Genomic DNA, 25,005 nt, shown 5'->3' on the forward strand with positions numbered 1-25,005 from the left:
CATCACCGGGTCTAACAAACCACTGTTCTCTCATTTTCTCCTCCAAATCAAGACTTAGAACAACAGACTTCGCCGCTTTTTTGTCGCGCCGCAAGGTGGAGCCACTAATTCCTTTGTCTCTGGCAATTTTTTCTTGTTCTCACAGAATGTACGACCGAGCTAATACTGTGTAATTTGTATATTCACCTAGAGCGGCGAAATACGTATTTGTCACGTTGATTGAAGAGGAACTCTGTCCGGTTTGTTATTTTTATTTGCTTTTTCTTTTCCATTTAACACTTTTGTGTTAGATATTGTTCTTGTTCTTATTTATTTAATTGTTTATACTGAGCAGTCATTATTGATTATTAATAACTGCTGATAAAAAAAAACCATGAAAATTATGAATAGGTTTGCCTTTTATCTTAACGATTTCTCCGTGTCTTCCGCCGCCATTCAGCGTTGAAGCCCAGGTTGCTTTCTACTTTTTATCCTATTTTTCTCCTCCTAATTTATTTGTTACTAAACTTCTTATTATTATACTAAAATTCTTATCAATGAAAATACATACAGAGCGATAAAACAAGAGTTTTGTTTTATTTTTCGCATGAATCTGATTGCAATAATGTTGAAGAGCGACAGTGAATTGTAAAATCTGAAAGTGAGTGCTAGCTTAATGTAACGGCAAACAAATTGTATTTTTTAGGTTGAGAGCACACTAGGATCACATCGCTTGTACTATCGCGCGCTGACGGCTGCAGACTTCCTTCTTCGGGTACGGGCGGAGTTATAAGCGGAGCGATTAAGATATTCTTACTAAATACAGCCTACCGTAGCCATTTGTACTTTATAGTACTGTATTATTTATTGTATGTATGTTAATATTTGTAAATTTAAGTGCAATGAAGAATTTTTTATTGTATTGTACAATACAAAAGGAAAAAAATAATTGCACAATTTGCTTGTATATAACTATATATAACTAGTATAACTAACTAATATATAACTAATTCAGTTTAATGTGTCTAATGAGACACATAAAACTGAATTGGAATTAAACAGATGCAATTTATCCGCATTTTTGGTATGAATATGAGCGGAACTTTGGGCAAGTAATTGTTATTAAAATTTTAATTTTTCGTCAATTTAAATAAAAATTGTGCTGTTTATGACGCGTTTGTTTGCTATTTAATTTTGTATTCTCATGCGAAGATGGTTCTATCATCTAATGAAGTGACTTCTTTTAACTTGACGACTCACTAAGATTCCGCCACACATTTTACAATCATAAGCTGACGTCTGCAGACTTCCTTGGCGGGCACGAACATAGTCATAAGCAGAGCGGAAAAATCTTTTGCATGACACCTGATCTGAAAGAATCAAAATCCATGTCTCAATTTGTAAATTAAAGTATGTATTTGAAGTCGAACAAAAACCGGCCTGAAAAATAACAGTATATTTAATGTATTTTTTGTTAACGAATTATGAATAATACTTATGTTCATCTTGTTTTCTCTGTTTGGTCTTGCTTTAATGATTGAAACAATGGAACGGTTAATCAAAATCATACAATGTAGATAATCAATCAATCGTAAGAGATTGTGGTAAATAAGTCTTGGTATAAGTAATATAAACCTCAAGTTTCCAGTTTCCTATTCAGCCAAATTTAAAAATATATATATATTATTTACAACACAAAGACCTCTACCTTAATTTTGCACACTAGCTGCTTTCCCCAGCGAAATAAGCGAATTAAAATCGCCTCAAAGCAAAAGTGAGCGCAAAGAAAGGCCACTGCATACACTGTTTACTTTTAGCTGTTTAAGGGTTGACTGACGGACAACGGCCTTTGATGAAGGCTTTGTTATAATCGTTGTTAGATTAATATTAGGTGAAAAATTTTGTTATGAAAATCGGAAATGTTTTGAAAATATTTCGATGGTGTTGTTATTAAATAATCTAATTTTTTAGCGCTATAGTAAATTATAGAAGACTATATGTACCGTCGCTGAACTTTCGAAAATAATATGCGTATAACTAAGTACTTTATGCAACTATTCACATTCCTAATATTAACTGTATCCAAAATCTGTCGAATTTAAAAATAAATCTTCGGTTAGGACTATATTTTTGAACAATAAATATGTAAGTACTTTTAACTACAATACGAAAATTAAAACTTAAATTTAAACATCCAATTTTCAGTAATAAATTTTCGCTTCTCCATTTTGATGCGGCACATAAACGCGATATAGTCGCGCACAAAAGTGTCTTCACAGTGAAACACGTATTTCACGTCTCCCGAGACAAAGGCGCCGATAGAGCTATAAAAGTTATATAGTCAAAACAGAATGGCGAAAGCTGGACTCGCTTAATTAAATTGTGAAGAACAAAGAATGTCGTGGAGTCGTGATTGGTAACGTGAGAGACGACGATCTGAAACGATAACTGGAAATAGACTGGCGATCGTTTTATAGTTTTAATGTACCTATTTTTTTTTATTACAAATGATATATTTCCACGAGATGTACGTAATATTTTTTATTGTCCTTGAAATAGTATGTGCGAGTAATGAAATAAAAACGAGATATACAATTAATAAAAATTAAATCCGAGGTAATAAATCGTTGTTTTATAGGTATCCGAGGTAATAAATATTCGTTATTATTCAAACTATATTATATATATCTTTGTACATTATTTACTATAAAAGTGTATTCCTATGTACTTGGATCAATTAAAATTCGAAAGTTCTGGAAGACCGGCAAAAGTATAAATTTATTTAAAAATCTACATTTTCCATCTGTAAACTCCTTTATTTGTGATAACTAGATAACAATGATGGTTAAAAAAATTGATTTTAAATAGTTTTGAAAAGAAACAGCATAAATCAACCCATAACTTCAAATTGTTTAATTTTTCGTTCAATAAATAGGCAATAAGACGTAATAAAAACCCCAGCTCATCCGAACTGCCATTCGAATTCAATAACACGTCGCAACTACATCTCGAGTGGAAACAAACAAAAGAAAAAGGCAGGCTCATTAGGCACAATCGTTAATTGCTCAGTCAAATCGAAAGGTCCCTAACTTTATTTCCAACATTCAGCTAAAGCTTGATCTTCACTGAGCGGACAAGTCTCTTCTCGAATGACTAAATATAGAGTGAGGTAAATGATGGTTGAAGAATTAATAGTCTAGATAAAACAGAGTGAGCTAAAAAAATATAGTGAATTTGTAATAATTTACAAAACTGAATTTTAACAGATAATTCCTTTTTTCTTTTCTTAGATCAAGTGGAGACCAGTCCTAATTTTCCGACATTGGCTAATACGGCGGGTTATGCAATGAGCGATCGTTCTATTCGGATCACGTGCGCGCCTCCCGTCCTAATTAAAAATCGAACGATTTTTGTTAGCGGCTGTACATTTGTTAGCGACCTGTGACTAGAGCTGCTACTGACATTTTTAATCTTGTAAAAAATTACAAATTCACGTAAAAAATAATGATATTAACATGCAATTTTATTCTGTTTTAATATGTTGCGGAATGTGACTTATACAGTCTACGTTTAATCTAATTTATATTATTATTTTAAAGTCAACTTTTTAAACTTACGATTTATGCAGAAACAAATAAGATATTTTATTTTATGATATTTCTTGCTTTTTATACTACTGAACAAGGAAACCGACATATGGCCAGCCCACCTGATGGCAAATGGTCACCGCAACCTATGGACGTCTGCAACATGGGTGTTAATTAGGATACGAAAAACGGAGTCGAATTATGAGTAGAAAATTGTGACTTTGCCTCAAAGTCTCGTCTCTCCCAACACTGCTTGTAACAGCAACCTGCGATCGTGTCGTAAGTTATGAGCGGAAAGCGGAAGCGCACGTAATAAATGGGGGCGAAGCCGCGGACAAAGGCTAAAGTTTATAAAAAATTACCCTTCTGCATCAGTTACATCTCTTAAGTTAAAATAGCTTAACTTTAAAACTTACATATCGATGAGCGCAGCTTACGAAACTGCAAGATAGAAGTTTATAAATTGCCATTGTCCAACATCTTGCCCACCTGCACGATATCAATCCATCTGGGGGTCGACGGGACCGAAGGTGGAAGGGGGAAACGGGCCACCCCCCTCTAGGGGGTATTTAATTTTGTGTAAATGACGACTGCCCGACGGTTGACGGACGGAATTAAAATATTGTCAGGATTTAGCTGATGGCGATTTCTTTATTAAGAATTATTTCTGTTGGGTGTATTCGTGTAGCTTTTGGTTTGGGGGTCTAAGAATAGACTTAGGTCATAAAGGAAATTTACTTTAAGGAAAATTAGGATTTTTCTTGCATGTTGTATTAGTTTTAAGGCGGTGATGAAACCAAATACTTCATACTATTATGCGTCTCATTAAAATTTACGAAATAGAATTTGTAAATTAAACTATCCCACACGGTGTTAACATGAAATTACATTATCCCACACGGGGTATACAGAGCCAAAGTTCAGATGATTATTTGTGTAGTTTAAAACCTATAAAAGCAAAATCAGAATAAAAGGGTTGCTTTGAATGTTATTATACCATTTTTGTTACCGATTGATTGTTTTTTGATAAAATATTGCTAGATAACTGATTTAGTAATCAACATCAATTTGGGTATTTTAATTTAATGTGAATTAAAAACGCACTATTTATTTAGACTAGTGTACACTGTACGTACATTCTCAGAAAAGATGGCACGATTTCTACGCGGCGGTCCATAACCCCCCTTATTATCCGGGGGTCAAATGCACCCCCCCACCCGCAGTGGGGAGAGGTGTCACGTCACTGTCGCCGGCCCGTCACGGCGTCTTCTCGTTCTGTCCAGCGTCTCTTAGTTGAAGGGTTGAAAGGGAATACTTGCGCGATATCTGGGTTTTGGTAGTTCTTTGTGTGTTTATCTAAAATGACGATACTTGCTCGTCTTGGTCTTTTAAATCCGGAGCATAAATAGGTCGTTTGAATTTGGGATGAAATGTGAATGAATTTTTGAAAATGTATTTCTCTTATTTCATACTATTTATGCTTTTTATATGTACTAGATGTGTCTTATTTGTACTATTAAAATGGTATTTAAATCTGTTGTTGCCAACATGATTTAACAGATCACGTTGTGAAAGGTTTTTTTGAGTCCACATCTGTTAAGGCTTTTTACAGTTATATATCTCAAAATTAAATAAAAAACCTTTATAGGATCACTTCGTTGTCTCTCCGTCTGTCTGTCTGGATATGCCTGGGTGCGCGAGTCAGACACACACTTGGCCGGTTATATTTATTATAGAATTTGATACTTTAAGTTTCAATAGAGGAGTTTAGCAACACCAATTATTGTTTAAACTATTTCAGATTAATTTATCGTGTCATTTCATTTTCCTTCTAGGAATATCTTTAAATTTCAAAACAAACACACCCATACCAATCATTCTCAACAAAAAGCTATAACGTCGTATGCAATCGCCTTGCACTGCAGCAATATCAATCCATCTGGCGGGAGAGGGGAGAGTGGGGTAACCCCACCGTCACGTCACTGTCTTAAATGACTGTCACGGGCGCACTCGAGCGCTAGAGACGGACGGGGACGGACGGCTTCACAATGCCAGCGTCTGATATTACGCCATTATTTGTTATTTACTTGCTTATGTTGGAGCCAAGATAGTGTGAATTGTACTTAAGATTTTTTTTAGTCTACTCGGGACTACAGAGTTTTTTTAACGTGTCTCTAATTTTCCTGATTCAGGCAAATATGAATGAATACAGATATTAATAGTTTGAGAAATATTTGTAACTTTGATAAAAAAAGTATGAATGAGTAATATTTTAATTACAAAATAGATATAGATAGACGTAGATAACATAATTTAAAAAAAAAACTAGGGTACATCTTATAAAGTTTGATTAATCCTTTAACATAGTTTTTCATTGACACGTACGTAGACAGAATAATGTTTCGCTGTTTCCAAAATGAGATGTCATCTAAGTAAACTTTAAATTAAACGAGGCACGGTTGTTCTCTGTGTCTGAAATTCGGTGTCGCTTGACCAGCCTGAAGTGTGGGTGGCATGAATATTTCCCAAATCAAGGGTGGTACCCTCTAGGTGGCTTTATGTACTTAAGTGCGCCACGCAATTAAGCCAGTCGTGTGTCCCGGAATTCGTTAGCTTCGCAGTTTTTTTGGCTACGAGAAAGGGGGAATAAGGTTTCAACTGTGATTAAGTGTGTATCCAAGAAAATATACTACGCCAAAAATGCTATAATGCACAGATATTTTCTTTTATAAATATTTCCCATCTTTTGTGCCATTGCACCCTAGAGATGACATTTGCATGACGCGACACCTCTAGTAGTATTTTCATGATATGTTATCATCAGCCATTATAATGTCCACTGCTCGGGAACAGGCTTTCCTTATAAATGAGGACATGATCCACCATGTGGGCCCAATGCGTATTGGTGCGGTTTGACGACTGCAAATACATCCGCGACTAACGGCTTAACGTGCCTTCCGGAGCACGGAGCTGGACACAATATTTGCCACTATCGAAGACGGAGCGCACGAACCACTGCGCCGTCGAGCTCACCATTATAGTAACACTGGTCATTTCATGTTTTCGCGCATGGACGGTTTAGACGAAAATGTACACAGAAATTAGCTCCCTTGATCTCTAAAATAAACAACGACAAATACTTTAACTGGAGCGTCAAGGAGTTAAGACTCGGCCGTCACCCGCCGGCATTATCAACTTGCATCGAGATGACGCGCATCGCTGTCGCTGCCACGTCCCCAAGTTTACTCGGCTCCGCTGGAAATTTCACTCCAGACTTGCTATCTGCGTACAAGTTATAAGAGAAGGCGTTTGATTGAGGTAACGTGTGCGTTTACGTTCGATGTCTTCATCTGGTTTGCTGGATATTTCAATTATGAGAAAAGGCATTTAACTAACGAAACCTAAGGGAATTAGCGTTTCTCTATTTGTATTTGCTCGAGAATTTAATGTGTTAGAACATGATAAGAGAAGTTTGAATAAGTTATGACTGGCAATATTATTAAATATTTTCACTTGCGAGAGTTTTCTTAGTTTTTATTATTTTAATGGACTTTTGGTGTTAAGTGTAGACGTAGTTCCATTACTAGGTCTTATCTATCAAACTACATTCTGCCAAACAAATCAATAAAGCTTTAGTTACTTACTCATATTTCCCAAATAGTCAAGTAGAACACAACAGTACGTTACAAAGTAATTGTTGCAATATCGACTAATAGTATATAATATAGGTATGTATCTTCGCGTTAAAATTTAAGTTTTTCTATTTTCCTCCACCCCAACCCGCTGCCTCCTATCACGCGCGCCGCCGCCCGTCACTCCACTGCAACCGAACTGTCGCGATGACAGCCGACTGAATTGTTCCGCGCTGTCACGCTGGCGTCTTAGTTTATTTCTGAACGATATTGATTGTCACGTCTTGCTCTGTATTGACGTGTTATGTCACTTGTTTCGGTGTGTTAAAAATGTTGCGTGGGTCTTTATTTGATTATGGGAGATACTGTTTGGGGGATAGTTTCGATGCAATTTTTAGACGAAGATATTGAAGATCACTTATTTAAAACGGCATATAATTCATTTAAAAATCTTATAAAAGATTTTAATATACTGTTTCTGTGTAGAATTTGATGAAACCTACTGGGTCATATTGCGTTTTGACGTTATGATCTATTAAAGCAGTCAATACAGTTTGTCCTGTATTTGATGATTTCTCGATCTCACAGACTGGTCATATTGCGTTTTGAACACTGGGTCATGTCCTTAATGATAACTAAGCTCGATTTTAAGTGTACAAACCATCATTTCTGACTAGAATATGTTTAATAAAGTCTGCAAGACGCCGCAGTCGAGCGCAGGCGTCGCGTCACTGTCGCCTGTCACTGAGTTTGTTCCAACTTCGCGCTCGCGACTTCTGGAAGAGGCAGAGAATATTACCATAAATCAAACGTGAATGATCAAGACACAGTTCAAAAAGTTAGCGAATGGTAGCGACTTTCTAGTACTAACTGTTCCCTATTTTATTTGACGACCTCGGTGGCGCAGTGGTAAGGATCTTGCCACTGAACCGAGAGGTCCCGGGTTCGATCCCCGGTCGGGTCATGATGGAAAATGATCTTTTTCTGATTGGCCCGGGTCTTGGATGTTTATCTATATATGCATTTGTTATAAAATATAGTATCGTTCAGCTAGTATCCCATAACACAAGTCTCGAACTTACTTTGGGGCTAGCTCAATCTGTGTGATTTGTTCTTATATATTTATTTATTTATTTTATTTTTGTAATTAAAGAAGCATGTGTTTTCACACCAAATATTTCAAAAAATCTAGCCATTAATTCTCATTAAGTTATTTAAAGCAAATCAAGTTATGGGTATTCAACACATATACATACAATGTAGCTATCAATTCAACTACATAAATGAAAATCAAAGGCATTTCCAGTAAACGGAACGTTACATCCGGAAAGTTCCATCAAGTTGGGCGCAGTTTGATTGCAGATCTAATGGTTGGGACAAGTTGGACGCTCGTTGGACCTCGTTTCACCTGTCAAATCAACGGCCAGCCTCAACCTAAACTATTTCTATGCATTTGTGAGTTTTTTTTACTCAATTGCCAAAAATATCTGTGAACCTATATAGACAATCTTGACTTATTGGTGTATAAGGAAATATATTTAAAAAAGTACCTTATTTACCATGTTTTTAATCTCAAATTGGATCATTACAACTTATAAAGGTCGCATAACATTTTAGACAAAACTTAAAAGATTACCTATTAGTGTAATAAAATATTTGTAACAACAGAATTTATAGTTATTGAAAGTCATCGTGATAACATTAAATATAAATTAGAAACAGTATATTTAATATACAATTAAAATAGAATATTATTTAATGATTTCACTTTCTGATACGATCTATATGGTCATAAGGATCTTACGCCGTTTTAGATAAAATCTTACTAAAACCACCTTTAATTTTTACGACCTATTCAGTTTTATTATCAATGTGATATTTGGGCTAACATGTTAATTATAAATCATCAATATTTATATTATAAGGCGCAATATCGTTTCAAAACTCACTATATGGTATGATGTTCATTATCCTATGTGAGTGGCTGTTTAATATGATATATATAATTCAAAACATATTCAGTTATGATGATGACTACAAAAAATAGTGAATTTCACACTTATCTATTTGATGTCAATATTATTTTGAAACAGCACAAATGCGCAAACAACTACAAATGTTCTAGAATAATCTACGTTTCAATCAGTATTTACACACTATAATATTATAAATGCGTCTATCTGTCTGTCACACTTTAACTGCTTTATAAATTCGACCGCCGATTTCGATGAAATTTTGAATACATAGCTAATGACCTAATACAAGATATTTTTTTCCGCGGTCTGTATTTAGTCATCCATAAAATAACTACAAAGCTAACAAAACAAACGTAACTATCCACATTAGAAACGTAGACAAAGAGTGTCACGTCGCGCGCAGAACTGACGTCCTGAACGTGACAAGTTGTCACGTCAATGCAGCCTCTTGTGCAGTAAATAATTCCACAAAGGATATTTTTGCGTCAATTCATGCGGCAAACGAAAATGTACCCGGAGAAGACGCGTGCCGATGACATGGCACGTCAACGACGTAAAAGACGTGTCGAGTCTGAGCAATGCACTCGAGTCCCAATCCTAACGTTCTGATGTTTGTATGTTAAATAGATCCATTTAATGCGGCATACAAGCGAATGTCGCGATATTAAGTATGTTTGTTGAAGAAATGTAAGATGAATACTTACTTTCTTTACATATGTATTTCGTTTGTATTATTTGGGGTTGTCAAAATAGACGTGTTCGATCACAGTTGATACTAAATCTACAAACTGTATAGGGTTTCTCTAAAATCCTATTTCAATCTCATAAGTAATATATATATTGTTGCATTTATTACAATTTTATAACAGTCTAAAGCAATGTTATAAGTACACGTATCTATAAAAGATATTCCATGTTTCATATAAGTTTACATCTCGCCTTTAGTTGCGTTTCAACATCTTTAAATTAAGCTGTGTTATATAGAATGTGTCTTTGATAAATGTTAGAAAATAAATTCATTCGTTTTTTTTATACAAGGACTGAGGTCAAAGATATTACCTTGTAATGAAGAGGAATCGCATCATGGAATGACAAAGCTAGCTGCTCCGTTATGCATAACCGGTTGCAGAAAAACGCATACAGCTGCATTAAGCCTGCATCGCCGCCAATGAGCACTAATCAATACGGGAAGGTGGCGAAAAATAACGAATGTTGTGTTAGCATTGCTCGTGTGTTTCCGTGCGCACCCATCCAAGTGTAGCGATAGAATATTAGCGTTTTAAAATATTTTAAATTATGGATACGTTTTAAAATATTTTACATTAGCTAATAATATTAAGCCGGTCCATAAACATAGAACACATATTGAAATTTCTTCAGATTTGAGATTATTCTTGAAATTCAAACATTTGCAAAAGGAGTGGTAGTAAATAATCAATCCAAAAACTGTACACACTTGGTGTACCTTCCATTATATCAAAGTTGTACTAAAAGATTTACTTAAAGACAAGAGGTCATACCACAGCCAAGAAGGAAACATCAACTTCAGTCAAGCAGTAGACATTTAAATTTAATCACATTGTCATGCCAAAATTGTAAAATAAATTATTAACATGCCAACTGTACCCTCGCATATGGCGTAATCGACGGCCGACTAGGGACGTATTGGTCCGTCGTGGAGACGCCGCCTGTGTTTTTAAAGCTTTCTTTCCCCCCCACCACCTGACCGCCTCCCCCCACAATCGATGGACGGCGTCACGTTAGTGCAGCTATAGAGTGCATACGTGAGGACTTTCTTTGATGTGTCTTGTCTTTGTGAGGGTAATTGTTTTTTTTTTCGTCTCCTCGTAATGGAAGTTTGTCGTCGGTTTTTTTGATGAGAAATGTTTAATGTACACGGATTGGATGCTTAATACTGTTGTGTAAATACTTGTGTTTCTATCGTTCTTTTATGTAATGAAGTACTCATGGGAGCTTTGGCCTGAAATGGGAGCTTTTCTGAAATCTTTTAGTTATATGCTCTTAATCATTTAGCGTTTGATCTTAGCTGCGACTCTGGGCTTCGACGCTCAACGGCGGAGGAGATAATCGGAGAAATTCTCAGATGTGAGAGAGATGCAAAATGATGGAATTATCATAGTTATTATTACAATAATATATTAATGTTAAAAAATATTAAGTCTTTTTGACATTCCGTCAAGGAAAAGGATAATATGTCAACCAATCGAAAAATTAAATTAAGAAATGAAATACTTACAATAATCTTTGAAACAAAATTACTTTTTCCTAGGCTGACCAAAGAAAAACCAGTGTTTAACAAAACAATAACCAGAAGTTTAACTGGAAATTATTTCCGGATCAAGACAACGCTAACACGCCGCACTGACGTGACAACTTGTCGCTGGCACGCTCGCGACGTCAACGTTCACTTTGAACTCGTATCCGCAAACTAGCTCCAATTTATGACTTCACTTATGTACACTTCTAACGTCTGAAACTTATTTAAAAGTGGGTTATTAAAATAAAGGCGGACGGAATAAAAAAACGCGAGTTTCTCGTCGATGTTTAAACTTTGAATCTGTAAGTTGTATTAAATAAATAATCTTCAGCAATGAATTATATTAGGAAATATATATTATAGATATAAGTAAACTATATATTGATTTTAACCCTATTAAGAACATGAAGTGACAATTTGTCACTTTTATCCAAAGGAAATGAAATTATACTTATGGCTAACCAATTTTAAAGAATACACCATGCCATACGTGATCTTAGGGTTTCGCAACTCTTGGCTCATCTAACAGTAAGCTATGTGTAAGTAATCTTAAAGAAGCACACAAATTTAAACACAAGCGAATTTTCGACTAACGTTACATGCTAAAACAGTTTGTATACCAAGACCGTCCGTGCTGAGGCAGCGTGCTAGTGACAAGTTGTCACGTCACCGGCTCAGCGAGTCTACTGTTGGACTGACGGCGGTAGCGTGTTCGATAGCACTTCTTGTTTCATTATTCACCAGTGGTAGACCTTCGCACAAAGGTCGTCTGCGTGTATCTCACTTTCATCCATTTAGCCAAAAAGCAGTGCTTGCATTGCTATCGTGAAGACCGAGTGCTGTTTTCAGACAGCAAGTAAATACAGAGTTTCTTTATTTTCCCTCATGTCGTATAAAAATGTTATAGCGGCGCCAATTGGGCGCTAGTTGTTATTAACACAAATGTAATTAAGCCACAATATTTGATTTCATAATAATCATTAACAAATTCTATAACATCAAGTTCTCAAAGAATCGAAATAGCAGTATTGCACCTGTCAAAATCTCAAAACATTTCCTATAAATACTTAATTAGAACAGTTCACGCTTCGGAATATTTTGAATGGCCTGCCGCAACCCGACTTCGGGACATGTACCAACTTTAATTCGGAAAGTTGCCGATAGTAATTTGCCGTGACGTTTAAGACAAGTTTTCTTGTTTGACTGTCCGCTGGAATAAGCGATCCGACTTTACCCTTTTTTGGGGATCATTATCTCAAATAGAATCCTGATTATGCTCGTGAACACGTGAAAGTCGCAGGTTGTTTATGGACGAGCGAGACGGAGGAGGATAACCTGTGTGAAGACAGGTCTCTATGCTCAGAAGTGAGAAAGAAAAGGCTGAAATGATGTTGATATGAACACTGTTACTCGTTCTTCATCGATCTGCCGTGACGCGTGGTATTATAAAGTTTGATCAAACACTCTGGGGCTACTGATTAATGAATAGGTAGTGTAAATGAATTGATGCTTTCAGTCGGAATATAAAAATTTCTAAATGAAATATTATGTAAAGGAAAATCCGTGATTCCTGAATGTCTTGTCTCAAAAATGTTTTTATACTGATCTGTTGGTGTGCGAGTCAGACTCACACTTGGCATTTTTTTTGCCTCGAAGTTGTGCGATGTCGTTCTCCTCATTTTAGTGTTAACTCACTCGATTTGAGGATTTCCATTTGTGAAACAAAAATTTTTGCTAATTTTCTGAACAAATTTTAACTTCGTGTTTGGTAAGACAAGGTTTTTGACTTCTCATTACAGCCGTGGTCTTTAATAGACAACGTTTATGAGATGGACTGTCAACTGCAATACTATGTCAAAATCAAATGCATGTACCAAAAACACTTTTTAATTTGTTTTAGGCTATTAACTCGCTTGGGTTGCCCGCGACTTCACTTCGTTTGCACACCTCTAGTGCTCTCTCCTCTGAGCGTATTTTCGGTTACATTTCAGGCTGTGGAGCCAGGAAGACTGGCGTTCACTAAAATGTACCTTAAATTTTTGAAAATTCGCCTATGTTTGTACGACCGAAAACACACCTCTACATTATTTGTAGTATTTTGTCGTATTCACAATCGAAATTTACATATTCCTTAGAACATTTAGTAAACATAACCATATCTAGACTATATTGAAGTATTGAAAACGTACGTTCTCTTTGCCAATAGCTGAACGTAAATAAATTATTGGTTTCCATATTTCGCAACAGTTTCTTTTGGTTCGACAGCACGCTGGAGTCGCGGTAATCGTTAAGTCATAGAAGTTAGAGGGAAAAAATAATACTTTACACGATTTTATAGTAAACAACAATAATATATTCATTTATTTTACAGGCATTTATTCAATATCAAAAACAATAACAAAGAATAAAATCATACGTAATAATCACACCTACATAAAATTCAATCATAAATTTCAGCGCGTTCCAAATCACCAGCAAGTATTTAAGGCTAAATTTTGTTAACCTCAAATATATTTCCATTCAATGCAAAGTAGCCATGAAAGTTGTCTTATGGAACAGTTGCTGCTGGAGAATTATACATTGAATAGTTTTTTAGGTAAACGTAAGTTAGTAAGCTTTTTGAATGATTTCTAAACTAGATTCGAAATAGATTTGATGACCTCGGTGGCACAGTGGTAATGTACTTTGCCTCTGAACCGAGAGGTCTCGGGTTCGATCCCCGATCGGGTCATGATGGAAAATAATCTTTTTCTGACTGGTAAGGGTCTTGGATGTTTATCTATATATGTATTTGTTATAAAAATATAGTATTATTGAGTTAGTATCCCATAACACATGTCTCGAACTTATTTTGGGGCTAGCTCAATCTGTGTGATTTGTCCGGAGATCTTTCAAAGTAAATCTTTCGCTTCCTCTTGCGCCTTATACCAGCTCCTCTGTTGCTTTAAATCGGCAACTTTTCGCTGTTTTAATTAAGTTGACGCGCAGTTACAACAGAGCTGATTTGCTGGCGAACTCTCCGGAACTCTAGACGTCACTGTTTCGAATGCATTCCTTTGAATTCACCATGTTTACCTCTAGTATTTCACTGGCTGGTTTAATTCACTGAACATTTGAAATTAGAACGATTAATGTCGCAAGTTGTAGATGACAGAATGGAATACCCATGGAATTAGTAGGCACTTTACTAAATCCATGGGAATTCCTTATTTTATTTGTATTGTCTTAAATTGAGAATGCCAGTCGGTTGAAAATGGATTACACATGGAATTAGTAGTACTCTGTAGTACCTACTAATTTCATGGGATTATATAAATGCAATGGTTAGGAACAAAAATCTTAAGTTATACTAGCCTCAGTGTTTATGAGATCGTTAATTTAGGAGATGGAATTTTCAAATTATGCCATGTCCTGAAACTGACCTGAATAGAAAATGTTCAAGCGAAAAAACGGAGGTCTCGCTAATTTATGACCCCTGAAAAAGATGAGACGAATCGTCAGAACTCCTTTCGACAATTTGGCCAAAATTTCTTTACAAATTAACATTGTAGGCTATAACCGGCCTCCGTTATGACAAACCCCGATTCCTGCTAATTTCGGACACAGCACACGCGTTCAAACTTTGTAACTTCGGCGACAGACAGACATTTTTTAAATCGGAAGTTTTTACTCTTTTTGTTGCAATCCTAAGCAGGTTATACTCGTTTCTGTTGGTCAGAATGGAAAATTTATTACAGGAAATTTGTAGTCATAAAAAAACAACTGGCTCTGCACCTTGTACTGATCAATTAAATTTCTCAGACTATTTACTGGAAATATGACATTTATCACGTTTCTCCTTTATGCCGCAAGAGTCATATACGCTAGAAATTACGCGTGTCTTGCTACCATCCTATCCATATTGATATTAGAAATGCGAAAGTCAGCTTATCACACGTTCACAGCGAAATTGCTAGGTTTGGCCGATTTTTATAGAATTTTGAATTAATATAGTTAATGAACCGAGGTCAAGCATAGCGCGGAACATGCTGCAACAGCTTCAAACGTGAATTCCCGACGATAGCGCTCTTGACAACACGGTCAAAACTCAAGCCCTAATATTATTACATGATCAAACGAAATTGTGTTAGGACTTCCGGAGACTGATGAAAGGCAACCAAGTTCATCTAGACCTTATTCATTTGTACGATGTCGTGCTAATTAAGTATGTCACTGCAATAAATTGGTGAAGTTTTCGCTAGCGTGAGCGCCTCCCATCGACTCAGAATCAACTTTATCGCAGCAAATAAATACATTGTGTTGCAACGGTTGTACTACATGTAATGGCACGGATTTGGATCAACTTTACAATTATACACGTTAAATTATTTGGTGTTTACATCTATTCCATGTTTATTCTAGTTTATAATATATCCTTCATGTAATCCAACTATAGAAATATTGATTCCACATTCCTACATTTTCAAGTTGTATGTTATGAAATAATAACATCACATTGCTTATGATTCTTTCATTTGATCTTAGGATCTCATGAAATCATCAAAGAAATTTCTCCAATAGGAAGAAGATTAATAAAAATCAATGCATGTAATAAAAGTAATGACGTAATATGTACGTCAAAATATCCACGTTACCTTGAAAACAAACCCATATAGCTCGCAATCACCGTAAACATCTGCTCATCGCAAATACGATGACCTTAATTAATACTTCCAAAAAAGCCCGACCCTCGAACTCCCCGCAAAATAAGTAAGTTCCCAAAGACATAACACGAAATTGGATTACAGTACAAACGCGACCTCTCTGTCTCCCTTATAAATATTTTAAAACTGAGCCCAGAAAACTACCTCTATCAGTGATCTCTTAACCCTTGAAATGCGGCGGACATTCCCGTTCGGGTATATTAGACGGCAGGTACGAAGGACCAATATTCGTTGAATCCCATCACGGTATTGCAAAAGAAATCAAATTATATATACAATAAGCTCGGTCGTGGCCGATTTACATAAGTATCCTCGCTATTTGGTCGGCTGATACGAGATTGCGGCAGGGTAACAATATTGCCTGTGTTTACGGGCTGTCTTGACTTGTCCTGATGTGGCCAACGTTTCGCTTTTTTTCAATTTCACTGGCTTTAAATTTTATTGGTGTTTTGTTGTGAATTCTTGAATCTAATGATATGAATGATTCATATGAATCCTAAGTTTAAGAAAGGTAAAAAAAATCTGAACAGTAATATCGTCCATAAAAAAAAAATGTGAATTCTCCGCACCGCCGTGGCTACTATGATTATTTCAAACTTAACTGCCCGTAAATAATAGTTTCAAGATAACCGATTAGATATACACCCGGTTAGACCAACCAAAAGAGGCTTAAAAAGATGAACCCTGAAAAATAAAAATTAAACTACAGCAGTGGTCGTTCCGAAATGCCAGTAGTTTGTAGCTTGTGAGAAATAACTATAAATATAAAGATTGACGAGAAAAAGTACCTGTGAAGGTCTAATTTCTGAATAAATGATTTGAATTTGAATTTACAAATTAAAGGGATACAGCCGTAAAAAGGTCTCAAATCCAGTACTATCATCGAATCGGGAATCAAATCCATGCAAATCCTGAGTGGTCATTAAATAAAACATAAATAGGGGACGATGGACGTACAAGTAACTGGGCCCAATAAAAAAAGTTCGCACTCCGTAAAAATAAAATTCGATCAGACCCAAGCAGAAATGGGCAAAATCTGTCCAGAAACGGGAGATTTCAAAATGGCCTTATGGTGTTAAATGGGGCTAAAACTGGACCTTTATTAAAGGTCTGTATTTGGTCATCTATGGGCCCTACTTGTGTTATAAAATTCCGGGTCCATACAGGGCTGAGGTGATGCTATTTGAACGAATGCAGACGAACGGTTAAAGGGGACATTTTTGTCGGGAAAATCTTAGGAATTCGCAACCGCGCGTATTGTGCTGAATTTTCGTGGATTCGGCGTCTTGTGGTAATGCTGTGGTTAAATGTATGCATACGTTTTTACAAAATTGTAGCTTAAATTCTAATTTACCAAAACAGAAGAATTTTAATTTGCAATGTTGGAATAACTAGACTTTTATCAAATTATATGGTTAGTTGGAAAAAGCACGACAAAATCCCAGATAGATGTAAATCATTATATTAATGGTACTATTATGAATCTACTTGGGTGTACGTACAGTCGGTGGCAGATAAACCTAACCCAACATGTAACTTACCACTGGTGGTAAGTACCACTGGCTGATTTATATTTAAAAAATGGTAAGCCCTTCTGGCATAATAGGGACCAACACTGTTTGAATGAGTTTCTTTCGGCATTTCTTCTCAGCAGTGGTCGTTCCGAAATGCTAGTAGTTTGTAGCTTTGGTAAACATCATTTAATTTAGAATATGACCTGAAAAAGTGCCTGTGAAAGCCTAATTTCTGAATAAATGATTTGATTTTTTGATTTTTTTGATTTTTGAGGTTTATCCCATCCACGTCTCCAAATGTACTATAAAAAAATTCAGTGATCTCGTGAGCCGTTGTCTGTTTGCATTTTTGGTAGTATAACTTTCTCCAATCACTTCATAATCTAGTGCATCAACAGTAGCTCCCACATTTAGTCCAGCCTCTCGACAGGACAGTATACCCGATGTCTCGCCCCGACAGATATTAAATCCGTTTCATTCCATAAGAATTCCAATGGACTGGGCCAAACGTCTGTCTTACACGCCTATTGTGTGGGCCTCTGTGGATTTAAAAAGGTTATTTACGGGGGAAAACGAATAACTTTTGCGTTGGTCTCAGCTGCTATCTGAATGTTGGGGTGTAAGGAGACTGACAATTAATTCAATCAAATACAGTGAATTGCAACAAAAGTATATTTTAAAAAATAGCTATGTTTTTTAAAATATGTTTAAATATAAAAAGGGTATGTAAAACGGAAAAAAGATTAAATTTTGAAATCACTTCGTTCATTTTATTTATGGAAGTAAATTCCCCGGAATGTTTTTTATTTTATTTTTAATTCGAATTAAATGTTATTTTCTTATTTTCAGGTAAGCCTTAGGATAAAATCCTAAAATGAAACATATTCAGAACATCTTTACCTACATTTTGTAAGTACCAATCGTATATTTTACTAGATGTTGCCCGAGGCTTCGCACCCGTGGGAATTTCGAGATAAAATTTGGCCTATAGCAATCTTGGATAATGTACCGTTCTAATGGTTAAATATTTTTTTGAAATCGGTTCTGTAGTTTTGGAGATTACCCACCACAAACATACAAACTCACAAATGCTAACTTCTTTATTATAATAGTATAGCATGTTTCTTACGATGTAGGAAACATGCGACAATCGTTTCCATCTCTTTGTTTATATGGAATAAAAATATCTTCAGAAAATTTTGACTTGACTATACAAAAAGGGCTGTAAGCACCGTTTTTATTTTAATTATCAAAATTACAATATTGCGCTCGCTACTGAAAATGACGTCAAACAATACATTCATTGAAAATTATGAGAGCTTCCACATCAAAATAGACTGATCGTAATGAAACAACGCATTCGTACATCAGTAACAAATTACATTTGAAATTTGATGAATCAGAATCAATAAATATTACTTTAGCACGAGCGATATCAAAATTGTCGAAATGAACAGGAAGTGTACAGACCATACGATGATATATGATGAGAGTGTCAAATTAAAGAGTTTTAAACGTTGATACCATTTAGGTTTATTAAATGAATAGTATGAAAAACAGGTCTGTATTAAAAATGTTATATTAAGAAAATTTACTTACTTTATATATCAGATGAACTAATAATCTATTTAAATGCATGTAAATAGGGGTACTATCCATCGTTTAAATAGTTTTTTTTAACAATCATCCGCACTTTTTCGTTTTAAGTCTAGAAATTTTCACCTCCAATCCAAAACACCATAAAAATATCCAGTTAATGAAACATCTCAATAGCGCAGCTCATCTATTCGTGTGGGCTATATCTCCACCTGCGGGATCCTATTAAAATTGGCGGGTTATCCCGCGCGGGATTGCCAATCATCCCCCGATCCCGGGATCCCGATGATCCCGGGCCGCCGTAATAAGTGCATTTTGTGAATATCCCCGCGTATTGGAATGGTCGTAATAAGACGCGTGACTCATTATCGGGTTTCGTATAGGTTATGTGGTGCACCCTAGTTTAGCCGGTCGGTAATACGGGGTCCTATTCTCGTAGTAATATTTCCCGGCACTCTTAAATTCCATTTTAGTTAATTACTAAACGAAATTTCAATCAGCTCTCCAAACATCTCCCAAATGAGTGACATTTGGCATGATCGTTTAACCCGTCATTGCTAATGTGTGGGATGGTTTAGTTAACTTTAACCCTTCGCGATGGAAGGGGTGGTTGGCAGTCAAATTGGTTGACAAATATACACGTCACAAGTCAACGGCTGTGATTTCTGCTTTGGGGGTTCCTGTTTCTCAAGGGTAAAACACAAACCATTCTCAGGTATTACGCTGGCTATTAGTGAAAATCCGTGCACTAGTTTTTGAGTTTATTGCGAACAAACAGACAGACGCGACAGAGGACTTTGTTTATGTAAGGATAAGGATAGTATAATATATAAAGATTGTGTTTCACATAAATTGTGAAACTGAAAATCTACTGAAATCTATGGTTACCTAGCCACATTGTTATCCGTGTCTATGTTTCAAATGCTCGCTACAGTAGACCAGGGCAGGTGGGTAGTGAGATAATTGGGTATTAACAGATACAATCTGTCATTTTCCCCATTGGTTAGGATTCAATTAATTTTTGCGTCTCCCTCGATTGCACTGTCTCGTCCGAGTTTACACGATCTTGCGGTTGGATTTGACTGTTTTTAATTAGATATAGATTTTGAATGAGACTACTTCTTTTCGAGTCGATATAGCAGATAATAAATATTAATTAATACTAGTAAGGCTACATCAAAGTCATTTATAGTGCAAGGGCATTATTTTATACAAAAAAAAACATGATAACCTTAAGTCTAATTTTCAATACAAATGTCACACATAAACGTCAGTTTTGCATGATGCTATCATCTGATGGTAAGTGATCACGGCTGCCCAGAAACAACTACAGCACCCAGGGCCATCCCAGAATCATTGCCTTAACATTGAGTTATAGTTGACTAAAATTACATCTAAAGCTGGAAACAGGCATTGAGCACTGAACAATTAAAAAAAAAAAAAAGAAAATCTAAATTCCTAATTCAAAATGGTGCAGTCTCGCTCAGTAAAGGCGCACACACACTAGCGTCGGCCGTCGCGTCGGCGAGCGTCCGTCCCCACGGAAGCGGCATTAAAAGTTTTGAGTGATTTCGCTCAGTCAAACGCTGCAAGACGGGCGAGGTCCGGCAGGGCTGTATGGTTGTCGCTAGTGGAAATAAATATTGTTGTTTATTTGATATTGTGACTTGAAAGTTTAACTAGAATATTTGTACTGGAATATAGAAAGAAAAGAAAAACGTTGGTTGCTCATACATTTGGAAGACCTTAATGAGGCCCACGACAAGGTTATTGCGTCGGCTATTTACCGATATAAATTAATATAATTTGTCTGCTAGTTCGAGTCGAAAACAAGAAGACTTAGAACATATGTAAAATAATAACAACATATTATATGAAGACGTCTAACAAGACAAAGTGGAATTTCTATACCTTTGAAACAAAAAGCACGGTTTTATTATAACTATTTGTACACGATATGCTAGACTTTTGAGAAGACAATATTTAGTTCAGGGTGGTGATGTGAAATTAGTCAGCACATCACAAAATCACTATAGCTAATATTTCTTAATATCACCATGTGAGCAATGAGATTCGAAAAGGAAAACAAGAAATTTCAATGAAGCAGGAATATTATCTGACTTGTGGCAACCCTGTCTGTCCGGAAGTGGTGATGGGACGAGTGAGGACGGTCCGTCGGCGACTAATTTGTGAAATAGTTGGGCAGTTGATTCCGGCCCAATAGTTCGCTGCATCATTAGCCCCTATTGTTTTCTAACAGTATTTGTCATCGTAGAGTCGAGATTCGTCGGTCGACTTTAATTTTGTATGCTCATCAAATTAATCGTACTAATATTATAAAGAGAAAATCTGTTTGTTTTTTTTTTTGCTTGTAATGAGTAAACTCAAAAACTACTGTGTCGATTTTCATGAAATTTGGAACTGAGATATACGAAACATAGGCTCAGGCTTCAGGAGTAACATAAGTAGGCTACTTTTTTATTATACACTGTGGACCGCTACTACTTACAATATGTTATATGTTGGATGATAATATTTTTACTACACATTTAATATTAAATGTTTTCATGTCCTTCTTTCCCTTCTAAATGGAGCATTAGATTGAGATGATTTTTATGGCTGTACTATAATGATTTACAAGTACAAGGCAGAATAGGTTATAGAAAAAAATTGTAACTATGAACCAAGTGACTTGTAAGTCTTTATATTATTACAGGAATTAAGAAAAAACAATTTTCAGACGTGATTATTTTAAAAAAATCTTCGGTGTAAATGATAGTGTTTAACTCAAATTTCTCACAGTATGAAACGTCCTTTATTGCACCATCAAACGTCACCAAAAGATACCGGGGACAAAACATAAAAATGTTATATTTAACAGATAGCCGGCCGTTTGAGACGGCCACATTTAGCGATGGGGACAAGACGGCCGTGACGTCACAGCGATAACGTCAAAGGGTTGAGTTCCGCGGAAAAAGTACGAAAAAACAGTCCCTTATCTCCGCCATGTTTGGAAGCCGATTGTCTCCCGAAAAATGTTTTAACGAAATTTTCGGAGAATAATGAAATGAGGGCGCTTGACTGACACTGTGAAGTTTGCATGCGTCCAAGTCATGAAATCAGTTTTCTAAGTTATATTTATAATTGTATCAGTTTCATTTCGATTCTCGAAAACAAATGAATTTCGATGCTACGATTTTTTTAACTCGAGCTTTGGGAGGAACATATTTTATTGGTTACTGTACAAAAATTTAAGTTTTATTTAGTTTAATCGTGTTCATACAGACCGACAGACGCGACAGGGGGGACTTGATTTTTTTATATGTAAGAATATTGATGATATAAGTTGCTAAGCTAGGCTAAGCTGAAATAAATACGTCAAATCATGCGGTATCTACATAAAATACATCTATGGTTGAAACTAACAAAAGCCGGCCTTTTCCAAATTCAAAAAGCAGGTCATCCAACGACATTTGGGCGGGAAAATCAGTTCCATAACTACTTAATGGCAACGTTAAGACACGTCCCGGTTGTCCCAAGTCGTTCCCCCACGTCAAAGTTTTTCCAACTAGTTAAATCCTTTCAATTCCCTGGAATTTATTCCTTATACTATTGGGAAATCAATGGCCACTAGAAATGTCACTCTCCTGTCAATAAATCTATTTAAAGTTGACGCTAAATGGAACCGAGTTAAAAGGATTCTTTATTTTTATTATATCATAAATATGTTTGTGAGCAGTTGACGTCAAATTAGACGTCATATTTTTTTACTTTTTTTATAATTTATTTATTTGGATTAACACACATTTTATCAATTGATGTTTAGTAGTTCCCAAGTCCCTGTTGAGTAAACTGCAGTGTGAGTCGGAATACTCCAATATTATATATGCGAATAGGATTAACATGAAAATACGTGACAATACATACAAATATTTGCGCGTATTTAAAATTGTCATATCATTTGACATAACGTAAATGAAGGAAGGAAATATAGATTTTCTTCATTATTTGGACTAGACAGCCATTAAGAGCCATATTAGCACTGTTAAGACCCAATAATTTGCACACCTAGATAGTCTGTGAACTTAAAAAAATACTGGCCACAAAAAATTCGCTCAAAAAAAAAATAAACAGGCAAGACAAAGACGCTAAGGTCCCTGCCATCTCAGAATTAAAACTGCAGGTGGTGGGGTCCAGCATTGATCTGCCGCTGACGCCGGACGACAGAGACGTCACCCCCCACCCCCCACCCTGCGAGTGGACGTGTGGACATGCTTAGCGATGTCGAATTGATAATGCCCCGGGAATGTTGCGTTCTATTTATTCGTATTTTTTGAATTTGGAATCTTCTTTTGATTGGTGATGATTTTGCTTGAGTTGTTCTACTCGTACAGGTAATTTTTATTAGCCGAATGAAATTGAATGACAGATCTCGCTCTCGCATTGAAAAATAAAAAATACGTGAAGAATATGACCTGTAGGAATGAGAATAAACAGTGTCCATTGCAAAGATCTACAATGTTCTAAATTTAATTGATTGTCATTTTCAGTTTTGCTGGATAAAGATTCTATTCGCGCATTATAGAAGTATTTATTTATTTTCGGGAGTCTTATAGCGATACTAGTATCATGTTTTATGAAATTAAATCTATGTTAAGGACAAGACTCGGCCTACCAAAATGACAATAGATTGAATACCATTATATTTATTATATTACAATTTTATTCTCATGCGGGTTGACGTGAATGCTTTTACTTTTACATTGTTCGTTTGTTCTTGACGGCGTATGTCGTAAACGTTCGATCATGAGCTAGTTTTTATTTTATGGCTTTTTTGATTTACGACATGTCACCGATGCTCATAAGTTTCGTAATATACTATCGGTGAAGCGTTAATTATTCAATATTCTCTTTTCCCCTTGACATAGTTATAAATGAAACAAATGCGGCCTTTTTATATTCATTTAATCACAACCCGACGAGAAAGTGATTGTATACTTACAAGTAATGAATAATATTTTTATGACGGATACTTTTTTTTATTATAATAAATTATCTATTGATGTGACACTACAATAACTGATAATAATATCGCAATATATTAGACGCATTTGGTTATATTAAAAATTGCAGGTATTCTGAAATAAATAGTATGATAATTATATTTCAGCATATTATGATTTCCAAAAATGAACCCATTATCCAGCTCAGTAGCTGTATTTGAGTTTCGTGATTCTTGTCTTTGTCGTTCCCTTAAAAAATAAACACGTGATTATCAGCAGTATTCGCTTAATTATACAGAACAATCCCGTTTTGCTAGAGCGCGCACACAACAATCGCGGACCAGACGAGCGCAAACAAAAAAAAAATCAATGCGACAAACAGTTGACGAATCGACTAGAAAGAACAGACGGACTCTCCCTTTGACTCCCGTCTTAAATTATGTCCGGGACGTGATAACGAAGCGGGTGGGCTGAGGGTAGTGTAGCTTTGTTTCGTAGAGTGAGCGCGTTGTTTAGACTTTCTTTTCTCTCATCTTCTTTTTGCATTTGGAGCTGCGACGCTCTGAAGTGCCAGGTTTGGCGCGAAAAAAAAACCCTTAAAATTTTGGACATTTAGCGGTGATTTTGCATGTAGCCTTACGTTAATACTACTTGGGAATGCTATATTGTTACCGCCACTATTTACCGTGCTTATCTGATTGCGTTTCAAAATATGTTCTTAATTCTATATATTTTTG

At 35.8% G+C, this 25,005-nt stretch overlaps 1 protein-coding gene and 1 long non-coding RNA gene across 2 annotated transcripts in view; one reads left to right on the top strand and one right to left on the bottom strand.

Annotated features, from left to right (window-relative positions):
- Positions 1–25,005, top strand: part of LOC128683416 (protein tiptop-like) — a 274,085-nt gene that overhangs the window by 139,480 nt on the left and 109,600 nt on the right. The window lies entirely within an intron of this gene.
- Positions 992–25,005, bottom strand: part of LOC128683418 (uncharacterized) — a 123,633-nt gene continuing 99,619 nt past the window's right edge. Inside the window, exons 2-3 of the long non-coding RNA XR_008406289.1 lie at positions 7,860–7,974; positions 992–1,349 (exon numbers count right to left, since the gene is read on the bottom strand). This is a non-coding gene — a long non-coding RNA (uncharacterized LOC128683418). The remainder of the gene's footprint in view (positions 1,350–7,859; positions 7,975–25,005) is intronic.

The sequence above is a fragment of the Plodia interpunctella genome, chromosome 3 (assembly GCF_027563975.2).
Source record: "Plodia interpunctella isolate USDA-ARS_2022_Savannah chromosome 3, ilPloInte3.2, whole genome shotgun sequence".
NCBI lineage: Eukaryota > Metazoa > Arthropoda > Insecta > Lepidoptera > Pyralidae > Plodia > Plodia interpunctella.